Source organism: Chenopodium album, chromosome 22, assembly GCF_948465745.1.
Source record: "Chenopodium album chromosome 22, dcCheAlbu1.1, whole genome shotgun sequence".
Classification (NCBI taxonomy): Eukaryota; Viridiplantae; Streptophyta; class Magnoliopsida; order Caryophyllales; family Amaranthaceae; genus Chenopodium; species Chenopodium album.
The window spans coordinates 31,165,148-31,176,610 of NC_137855.1; the positions used below are offsets into that span (position 1 = coordinate 31,165,148).

At 37.4% G+C, this 11,463-nt stretch overlaps 1 non-coding gene across 1 annotated transcript; it reads right to left on the reverse strand.

Moving 5' to 3' along the window:
• Positions 1 to 4,313: 4,313 nt before the first annotated feature.
• On the reverse strand, positions 4,314 to 4,420 carry LOC145606433 (small nucleolar RNA R71). The gene has a single exon (XR_014105310.1). It is a non-coding gene; the product is annotated as a small nucleolar RNA R71 (small nucleolar RNA).
• Between the last annotated feature and the right edge of the window lie 7,043 nt (positions 4,421 to 11,463).

Below are 11,463 nucleotides of genomic sequence, written 5' to 3' on the forward strand. Positions count from 1 at the left end.
TTCACTAGGTGAAGCCCGTGCAATGCACGGGTCGATCTATTATTTATGTAATTACATTTGTTATTTTATTAGTTCTACGTAATATATCATAATCCGTATTTGTTTTAAAATATTAGATAAAATTTCTAATCTCAAAAGATAATATTTCGTATTTAATTAATGTAACTATTAAAATCTCATTGGTCAATTATGCTTATGTGGCACTTGAATCATTTATTGGATATAGCTATAATTTATAATCCTACGTAGCACGTTAACTTATCTTAGGTGGCATAATCCTATTGTAGTTTTTTAAAAATATTAATCCTATGTGGCGCTCTAATAATTTTTAAAAAATAAAAATCCTACATGGCGCTCTAAAATCTCGGGAAAAAACTCCCCTTTATATATATATATATATATATTAGATTAGATTAGATTAGATTATTTTACAATTTAAGAGGTACACCCAGAAAAAAAAAAATAATCAATGCCCGCCAACGAGAATCACCACCCAAAAAAAAAAAAAAGAGTCATGTATTAGGAATTGTGAAACTAAAGCCCCGTTCTTGAGAGCTGCTCTGCTGAAATCTGCTCTGCTCTGCTCTGTTTAAAAATAATACTTAAAATTGAATTATAATAATAATAATAATAATTAATATTTAATAATAATAATAATAATAAATATTTAATAATAATAATAAATAATTAATATTTAATAATAATATTATTATTAAAAATTAATATTATAATAATAATAATAATATTAAAAATTAATATTTAATAATAATAATAAATAATATTAATAAGAATAATATTATTAAAAGTTAATATTAAATACGAGTAATAATAATAGTAATAATAATAATAATAATAATAATAATAATTGATTTTTTTATATAAAAATTAATATTTAAAGATAATAACTAATATTTAAAGATAATAATAATTATTAATTTTTAATAATAATAATATAAATAGTATTTATTAATTTTTATTTAATAATAATATAATTATAATTAATATATAATAATAAAATTTAATGATTGTAATAATATTGCGATAATATTAATAATAGTAATAGTAATGTTTATCAAAAAAAATAATAGTAATAGTAGTAGTAGTAGTAGTAATAATAATAATAATAATAATAATAATTAATATTTAATGATCGTTGTTCGTGACACCATTGTTGATAATTGTTTTCGGTCTGGGAATTCCGCTCGAAAGGAGGTTAACGTTGGGTTGACTGGAGGGAATAACGGGGCTCTTCGACCAGCAGATGTGTTGCTTTATTCCTGGGATAGAGGCCTTGATGTATGTGTTGACTTGACGGGATCTTCACCTTTGACACAATCGGGGTTGTCCGACTTCGATCCTAATTGTGTTGTGGCTGCGGCGGCTCAGCGGAAGCGGGACAAGTATGGGGCGCGTTGCAGGGCTATTGGCTATGGTTTTTTTCCTTTCTCCTTTTCTTCGTTGGGGGAATCAGAAAAGGATGCTATTGCGTTGCTGAAGCAGGTTCAAGCGTTCGCTAAGACTCAGGATATTGGTGCTCGTGCAGCTACTTACATCTTCAGCAGGATCGGGTTCGCTATAGCTAGAGGGGTGGGGGCCCAGATTGTATCTCGGCTCCCCACTAATTTCTTGTAAATTGATTGACTTTGTAGGTTTTTTGATATTTTTATAATAATAATAATAATAATAATAATAATAATAATAATAATATGATAATAATAATGATAATGATAATAATAATGATGAAATTTGCTCTGCTCTGCCTAGAAGCTCAAAAGAACAGGGCCTTAGTACAATTGTACGTATGGGTCATTACTCCGCAAAGACTAAGGTAATCATCAACTTGTAGTAATTTCAATAAGTTAGACTAAAAACAATTAGGAGTTATCAATTACCAACCAAACACAAAATAAAACAGATAAAGCAGGCTAATAACTAGCAAATACAATTTAACTAACACGATATCAAGACAAATAAGATAAGGGAAATGGATCAAACACTGATAACTTGTTATTTGATACGATTTTAGGGTGATTTTGAGGCGTGTTTACTCGATATATTGGCATTTTGGTTCACTTCTATCCTATTTTCGTTCAATTTTTGTGTATCCCTTGCTTCACGGGTTGTTAGTGTTTTTGTTGAGATTTTAGGTCAAAAGACGATCATTTGAGGCATATGGATGATAAACTGAGGTTAGAAGCCGTGACAATGGAGCAAAACCGAAGAAAATGTGAAGAGAAGGGCCTAGAAGACCCTGCACGGCCGTGCCATGTCCTGCACGACCGTGCAGGAGTGTCCCAGCAAATCAGAGCTACTGCCTGATTTGGCACAGACGTGCAAGGCTTCAGCACGTCAGTGCAAGTCAGCCAGCACGTCCGTGCCAGAAGCTGCACGACCGTGCAGCTCACTTGGCCCAAGTTGATGCTACTGTCCAAATCTGCACGGCCGTGCTTAGGGTGGCACGGCCGTGCCACTAAGGCTACACGTCCGTGCCACCCCTGGCACGTCCGTGCGCACCTGTAGCCGAACCCGACCCTTGTTTTCTCTGTCCTTTTTATTTGAGGGTCATATAAATACCCCCCTTTGCTCAATTGTATGGATCCAAGTTTTTAGTGCTTCCTCGTAGTTTGTAATTGTAGAAACACAAATACTCTCAAATCATCAGTTAGATTTTAATTATTAGTTTGGAATTTTCAATCTCAATTATTGTAGAAGACAAGTTCCTCCATTGTTATTCAAGTTCAAGCTTCTAGTAATATTTTTCTCACTCTTTTCCCCTATTTCTTCTTGCTTTGTTGTTAATTATTTGCTTGATTCTTGTATGTTTAGATTGTTAATTAGCTTAATTCTTAGTTTAATTATGCTCATGAGTTGTTTGAAATCCTTAATTGCTTTAATCTCCATGGATTGTGAGTAGTCTAATTTTCTAGGGTTTGGGTAAAACCCTCAATGTAGTCACTAATTACTTGTTGCATGTACTAATTTGGTACTTGTTGGGTGTTAATTAGTTGAGTTTAAGTGGTTTAATTGCTTAGTTCTTGTATATGGCCATTGCTAGAACTATTATCTAAGCTTTCTCAACGAAGAATCGAGAGATGAACTTGAGTTAACTCCCTTATGCTTGATTGACTTGAAATGCCATGAGAATAGGAATTTCTAGTCAAGGGAATGTTTATGTCATCGTGATTATGCTTTAACACTTGTTTTATGCTTTGTAACCACGAGAGTAGGTTGTATTCATGATTCAAGTAATCCCTCTAGCTTGAGAGAGTAGTTGGGTGCTTTAGATGATTTCCCCTATTATATCCCTTATTTTACCTTGTTAGTGCATGCTAATAGTGATTTGTGATGAAGTTGAGTGGTATAACCCGAGCCCTAGAATCCTCTAAATATTGTAAATTTCCCCTAGCTTTAGTTGACTTGAACTAGTACTTGTTACACAAAACCAAACCAACTTCGACTTCATTTAGCTTATTTATGCGGTAGTATTTCGGTGTTTTTGCCTCTCTTGGGTTCGACCCTTTCGTACCCTTGCTATTAGCTACTGAGACCAAGATAGGACTTATTCTTTGGTAGGCTCGACGACGCCTTATCAAATTTTTGGCGCCGTTGCCGGGGAGGCAAAGTCACATTGAATGTATTATTGTTGAATGAGTCTAAGTGTGTGAATTTTTGTATCATAATTTTTCTTATTTATTTTTGTATATTTGTGTTTTCATCTTGTGATAGTCATCGCTAACGTTTTTCTTAGCTTTGTTTGACTTTGCATGACACGGAAGAGTAAGCAATCACCGCTTATTCCCGTTGATCCGGAGCTAAATAGGACTTTGAGAAACGTCAGGAGACTTTTGCAAGGCACACCCGAGTTCTCCATTGTGTATTCGGATTCAGATCCGGAAGAAATCTTTTCAACTAATGAAGAAGAGAACATGGGTGATGACAATCCTCCTCCACCGTTGCTACGAGATTATGACCACCCCAATGCCTTCACACTTCGGAGCGGCATACGTCTCCCCACCACTAATGCAAACAATTTTGAGCTATCGCCTCAACTCATTCGTATGATACAAGGTGATCAATTTGGTGGGAGTTCTCATGAGTGTCCTTTTGCTCATTCAGACAACTTTCTCGAATTGTGCACCACCATCAAGCAAAACAATATTACGGAAGAGTTCATCCGTATGCACATGTTTCAATTCTCCCTCCGTGACAAGGAAAAGCATTGGTTGAGAACGGTTGAAGAGGGATCATTGACAACATGGGATGAAGTCACTAGAGCTTTCCTTGGAAAGTATTGTCCACCCGAAAAGACCGCCGAACTAAGGAGGAAAATCACCAATTTCAACCAAGAGATTGATGAGACTTTAAGTGAAGCTTGGGAGCGTTTCAAGGACTACACTAGAAAATGCCCACACCATGGTTTCACATCATGGATCATTGTTCAAAGCTTTTATGATGGTCTTACTCCTACTTCAAGAGCCAATCTTGATAACGGGGCCGGTGGTAGCCTTAAAAAGCTATCGGTGGATGAAGCATACAAAATGATTGAAGAAGTGGCAAAGCACTACGCATATGGAGGTGATAGAAGGCAACCTCAAGTAAAGAAGGCCGGAATCCACGATCTTAGTGCAATAGACCTTATTGCATCAAAGTTTGACATGCTAGCTCATAAGCTAGATCAAGCCACTCTTACATCTCCAAGCTCTTCCTCACAACAAGTCATGTCTTGTGAGACTTGTGGAGGAAATGATCATATGTCCTCTTATTGCAGCTCAACTAACCAAGAGCAAGCGGCGGCAATTGGGCAAAGAAATGAGCCATACCCCCAATCCTACAATCAAGGTTGGAAACCCCAACAAAGTACGGGATGGAAGCAACAAAACCAAGGGCCCCCACAAAATAGCTACAATCAAAGCCAAAACCAACCCCAAAACCACTACAACCAACCTCACTCTCAAAACCGACAAGCTCCATATCGCCATCCCAACCAAGACCAACAAAGACAACAATATAACCAACCCGCTCCCCCACCTCCTCAAAAGTCTAGCCTTGAAGCCGCACTTGAGACCTTCATTGCACAACAAGGAAGAAGCAATGCGGATATGCAAGCGAACATCCAACAACTTCAAGCACACAACAAGATAATTGAGAATCAATTGGCACAAATAGCACAACAAGTTGGGAGTTCATCCTCAAGTCCTAGCGGTCACTTCCCAAGCTCAACGGTGGTGAACCCAAAGGAGAAAGCTAAGGCCATTACTTTGAGATGGGAAGAGGTTATGAGGGGCCGTTCATGAGTGAAGAGGAGCCTCAAAAGGGAGATGAGGGAGTTGTGGTGAGAAATGAGGATGACTTTGAAAATGAAATAGTTGATGTCGAGAAAAAGAAGCAACAAAAGAGTGACGAGGGAATCACAAAAGAAAGTGAGGGAGATGAGGAAAGAGTAGAAAAGCCCCCAATGAGAGTATACAAGCCTCCAATTCCATTCCCTAATAGGATTGTAGAAAAGAAATTGAATGAGAAGTTTTCAAATTTTCTTGAAGTCGTGAGAGGACTTCAAGTGAACATCCCCTTTCTTTATGCCATGTCACAAATGCCTACGTATGCAAAGCTTTTGAAGGATCTTCTATCCAACAAGAGTAGGCTTGAAGAGAGTGCAACCATCTCCCTTCCTAAGGAGGTGAGTGCGATCATTCAAAACAAGCTTCCTCAAAAGCTTGGTGACCCGGGTAGCTATACCGGTGAAGATTGGAGATATGGAAGCTATGGATGCTTTATGTGATCTTGGGGAAAGTGTGAGCTTGATGCCCTACTAAATTACTAAGAGTTTGAAAGTTGGAGACTTGAAGCCAACAAGAATGTCCTTACAATTGGCCGACCGCACGGTTAGGCTACCTTTGGGAATTCTTGAAGATGTGCCGGTTCAAGTTGGAAGAGTGTTTGTGCCATGTGATTTTGTGGTAATGGAAATGGAAGAAGATACTACGGTGCCCCTAATCTTGGGAAGACCATTTTTGAACACCGCGGGAGTGGTGATTGATATGAAGCAAGGAAGATTGACCTTGAATGTGGGAGATGAGAAAATATCATTTTCATTCCCACAAGCATTGAAAAAGCCATTGTATGATGAAGTTCATATATTTGATACTTTGGAAAGGGACTTAGAGAAGTTCCAAGAGAATTTGTTTGAAGGAGATCCTTTACAAGCTATCCTAACGGGAGGCTTAGTTGAGGAAGGTGAAGAAACAAGGGGGTATGATCTTTTGCTCAACCAACCTTTAGTCCATAACGAAATGAAAGTGGAAGTGCTTAATGTGGAGGTAAAAGAGGAGAGGACTACGCCTCCTCATAAGGTTGAACTTAAACCCCTTCCTCCTTTACTTAAATATGCTTTTCTTGATGATAGTGAGAGTTATCCCGTTATTGTCAATGCTAAGCTTGATGACACCTCTCTTGGGAAACTCCTAGATGTTTTAAGGGAGTATAGAGGTGTCATTGGTTATAAAATTGATGACATTAAGGGGATAAGTCCTACTATATGCATGCATAAGATTTTACTTGATGATGATCATGCTTCCTCGATTGAGCACCAAAGAAGGCTCAATCCAAATATGAAGGAAGTTGTGAAAAAAGAAGTTTTAAAACTTCTTGAGGCGGGCATAATCTACCCTATCTCCGATAGTAAGTGGGTTAGCCCGGTTCAAGTTGTTCCTAAAAAGGGAGGCATGACCATCATCAAGAATGATAAGGGTGAGACCATTTCTACGAGGTCGGTCACCGGGTGGAGGATGTGTATTGATTACCGGAAATTGAATAAGTCCACCCGGAAAAACCACTTCCCACTCCCCTTCATTGATCAAATTTTGGAAAGACTAGCATCACATAGTCACTATTGTTTCTTGGATGGATACTCGGGATTCTTTCAAATCCCAATCCAACCCGAGGATCAAGAGAATACTACATTCACATGCCCTTTTGGCACCTTTGCTTATCGAAGGACGCCATTTGGACTTTGTAATGCACCTTCCACATTTCAAAGGTGTATGATGTCTATTTTTTCTGATATGCTTGAATCATCAATTGAAGTATTTATGGATGACTTTTCTGTTTTTGGTTCATCTTTTGACATATGCCTTTCGAATTTGATTAAAGTGTTGAAAAGATGTCAAGAGGTGAACTTAATCTTGAATTGGGAGAAATGTCATTTCATGGTAGAGGAGGGCATTGTTCTTGGTCATGTGATTTCTAGTAGGGGCATTGAAGTTGATCGTGCCAAAATTGAGGTCATTGAGCGCCTCTGTAGACACTTAAATATGTCTCCCCAAAACCAAACCCGATGATGAACAACCTTTCACCGCCACTATTGGTTGGGTTCAGTATTTAATCCCGAGAGTGCTTAAAAATCATATTTAATTAAATTCGTATTTCTGAACAGTCCATGGATCAGTCTTAATGTTTGGTAAAAGCATAGTTTTAATTTCAGCCCAAAATCTTTTTTTAATTTATTGTTTTATTATTCATTTTAGCCCAACCTTTTTATTTATTTCTTTTATTTATTTTCTTATTTTAGCCCAATATTAATAAATCAGAAAATGGCCCGAAATTATCAATCGACACTTAAAATGCTGAACGAAATTAGGGTTTAAATTGAATTTAGATGGGAAAACGGACAAAAATCTCCCGCGTCACGGCAGCAGTACACCGTGACACGGGAAAATCTCCCGTCTGACGGTAAGATTTCCCGTGTCACGGGAAACCTGCTATGACACGGGTGTATTATGTGTGACAGGGTAAAGTCGTATCACCTAATCAAAAGTAATTACCTAAGTCCTCTAACTAAAGTAGATAGGGAAGTAGGGTCGAATCCATAGGGAAACTAATCATTTTATTCCTAATTAATTAATTATAATCTAAATTATTAAAGTAACCAATTGTTGTCGTTTAAAGGAATTATACTACGAAGAATATGGGTAGGGAGAAATAAAAGTAGGGGAAAATCAATGAATAAAGGACCTAGGGCATAGGTTCACCAATAAATAATACTCCAGGGTAAAACATATAAATCAACCATCAATGTATCAATTAATCAGATCATAAAGGGCTTTCGCGTATTACAATCACAGAGTTAATTTACCGGTATTAAATCTCATCTCTCGAATCTCGACTTAACCATTTATAAATTAAACTGCCTATTGAAACTAGGCCTTAATATTAATTCTCATCTCTCGAATCTCGAATCAATATTGCGTAACTCATACAATTAAACCAGCGCTAATCTAATTGCATAGTATTAAATCAATCAATAGGAAATTAATCTAGCATTGACAATCAACAATAATAAATTACCCCTTCATATTATTTATGGATCCCCATAAACCCTAGAAAGAAAACTACTCACGCATAATTAAATATAAACTAAACAAAGCAATTAAACAAGACATGATAGAAGAAATAAAATAAATAACTGAGATTAAACCAAGAGTTGTAGAAAGAGAAACAAGAGAGAAAATAATACTAAGAGTTTAATTAAGGGAGAGAGAGGGAAAAGTTAGAGAGTGAAAAGAGAAAAGAAAACTAATAAAAAACTAAAACTAAAATCAACTAATGAAAAGCCTACCCTCCTACGCACTACTACCTCCCTTATATAAGGAAAGTAAGATTAATCCCACCAAAACTCAAACTAAATAAAGATAAAAATTGTGAAATAAAATCCTAACAAAGTAACTAAGCATAAAACAAATCCTAAGATTCCTACCAAAAGTCTGACAAGTAAATCTTAAAAATCCTAATTCTAACAAACTTATTCACCCCGCCTAACTCCTCCTTCAAAGCCCAGACATATCCAAGCCCTAAACTAAAAACCGACAACTGTAGTTTTAGCTGAAGACGTGTTTGCTTGATCGGGCCCGAGTAGTTCTTTTTCAGTTGGGATGCCGGGCTATTTCTTTTGGGCCCAAGCTTTCTTCCTTGCATTTGTTGGTTCGTAATAATAATATACGAAGTACAACTTGTATAATCTTGGACTTTCTCATGTATCGAGCCTTTAATCACCGAACTAAATTTCTTTAACTCGGTCTTGGGCTTTAAATATACGGTCATAAAATACGCTCCGACTTCAATGTCTTCGTAGTAGCTCAATAAGCTCGGGAATTATCATAATTCTGCAAAATCCTACAAAATAAAACCAACTCTACAAAAACACTAAAAAACGTATATTAGTAATAAAAATAGCTCCGTTGAGCTCAAATAAGCACAAATATGACCGTGGGACGGGGAATAAAATATATATAAAATAGACTTATCAATGTGTCCTTTCCGCGTAAACCCTAACGCGTTTTCTTCCCCCGTTTGCTAAAAATATCCCGCGTCCCACAAAACTGCACCGTGTCACGGGAATCTTTCCCGTGTGACGGTGGAATTTACCGTGTCACGGTACAGTTTACCGTGTCACGGGATACCTTTTTAGGGTTTTATCATTTTAGGGTTCCGTGTGTTCCCTCAGCACATTTTTTCTATAAATACCCCCTTATTTCTGATGTACGGGGCATCAATTAACTCTCTCATTTCTCTTCTATGCTCTAGCCTAAACACTAGTCTACCCTTCTTTCTTTCAAAATACCTTCCTTAAGCACTTCAAGGAGTCCGTACTTTACCCGAGGTTCTATCCTTAAACCACGGCGTGAAAGATAGAACTGTTTGAGGGTTTGGCCCCAAATCAATTCCATTTAATTTAATCTAATTCCATTTTAATTATTGTTTTATTAATTTTCCTTGAAGTTACTAACGCGTTTATTGTTTTTTATAGTAGCAAGCAAACAAAATCAAAGTAAGGAATCATGTTCCTTTTATTTCTATTATTTTTCTAACGATTTTATATTGTTGGATTTATTGCTATATTGCTTTCAATATTAATGTTTATTTATTCTATATTTATTGATCACGATATTGCATGTTTAAAAAGAATATGTAATTGAAAATTACGCCTAATAAGATAATTTGGACAACCGGTTTAGGTTTCTTTTTAATCTTGTTGTTTAATCAAGTGATCACTAATATTTTAGAATTATATGTTGCATTAATATTAAACCAATTTAGCATAATAATAGTTTGGAGCGAATTGAATATTTTGTTTGTATGCCTTTGAGATCACAGGAATGCTTTTCATAATAAGAATCGAGTAGAGGCCAATACGGGCGAATGTGACTCCATGACTCACTTCGTACCATCATCCCCGATCCTCCTTTCGTGGTTCCGAACCATATGGAGTTAGTAATCTCATGGATTATGAATGGGGTGTAACCTTCACGGGTCAATCGTTGTTGCTTTCGTTGTCCCTTAATCGTGGTTGCCTTAAATGATCCGTGAACGGTTTACAAGTTCCTTAAAAACTTGTTGGCGGCTCCCTACTTTCCTTGTCCCTAATCGTGTCCCTAATCGTTATGTCAATTCCCACTTCCTATGAGTGCCAAGCATATTCACCACATGCTTAAACGTAGGCGCACTTCAAACGACGCCTACAATTTGGCGACTCCACTGGGGAGGATTCTTGGTTATTTATCTATTTGAGTGATCGGTATTTAATTGAGATGAGTGGATGAGACTTGAAAGATTCTTGAAAAATATTCCTGTGATTAATTTGGCATTTTTGCATAAGCATAGATGTTTTAACGTCGCATTTAGATCTGTCCCGTAGGAAAAATTGAACAACTTGATTGTGTACGAAGAAAAACAGGGCACCAGTCAGATTTCCTGACTGCCGTGTCACGGCAAAAACTGCCGTGTCACGGTGCAGTTTACCGTCTGACGGTGAGCAGCATCGTGACACGGTGGTCAATGCCGTGTCACGGTAGTTCTTAAATCAGTCCAGTGGCTTATTTTCTCTTCTCACAGTCAACTTCCTTCGATTTTTCTGAAAAATCGTATGTGTTCTACATACGTCTTAGCCCCGGGGGATTTAAGCTCTATCAACCCAAAAACGCTCATGGCAATAAGGGTTCATCCGAGTTATTAAATCCACCCAAATCATGGAGTCGAGTTCGATTTCATCACGAACTCGCGGAGCCGCCCGTTGGCATACACCCTCAAGGGAGGCTGCCTTGCTAACGCGTCCAAACTCTTAACCATGGTACCCTTTTGACACCCAAAGCTTGACCATAGTCGAACATAGAACTTGACCTTAGGTTGAGAACTTTTTGCAGCATCGTGACTAAATGCTACGTGGTTTATTTGGTGCTAACCCACATGTGTTTGTTCATTTTGTTTTTGGACTAATCTATGACCGAGGGTTTTTATTTCCACTTAGTAATTAGTACGGACCATAAAATCGATTAAAATCTGGAAAAACGTCACAAAAAGGCCTGGAACTGAGCACCGCGTCACAGCAAGTCTTCCGTGACACGGTGAACAGTGCCGTGACACGGGACTCTCTACCGTCTGACGGTGGACTGTACCGTGTCACGACAGTCA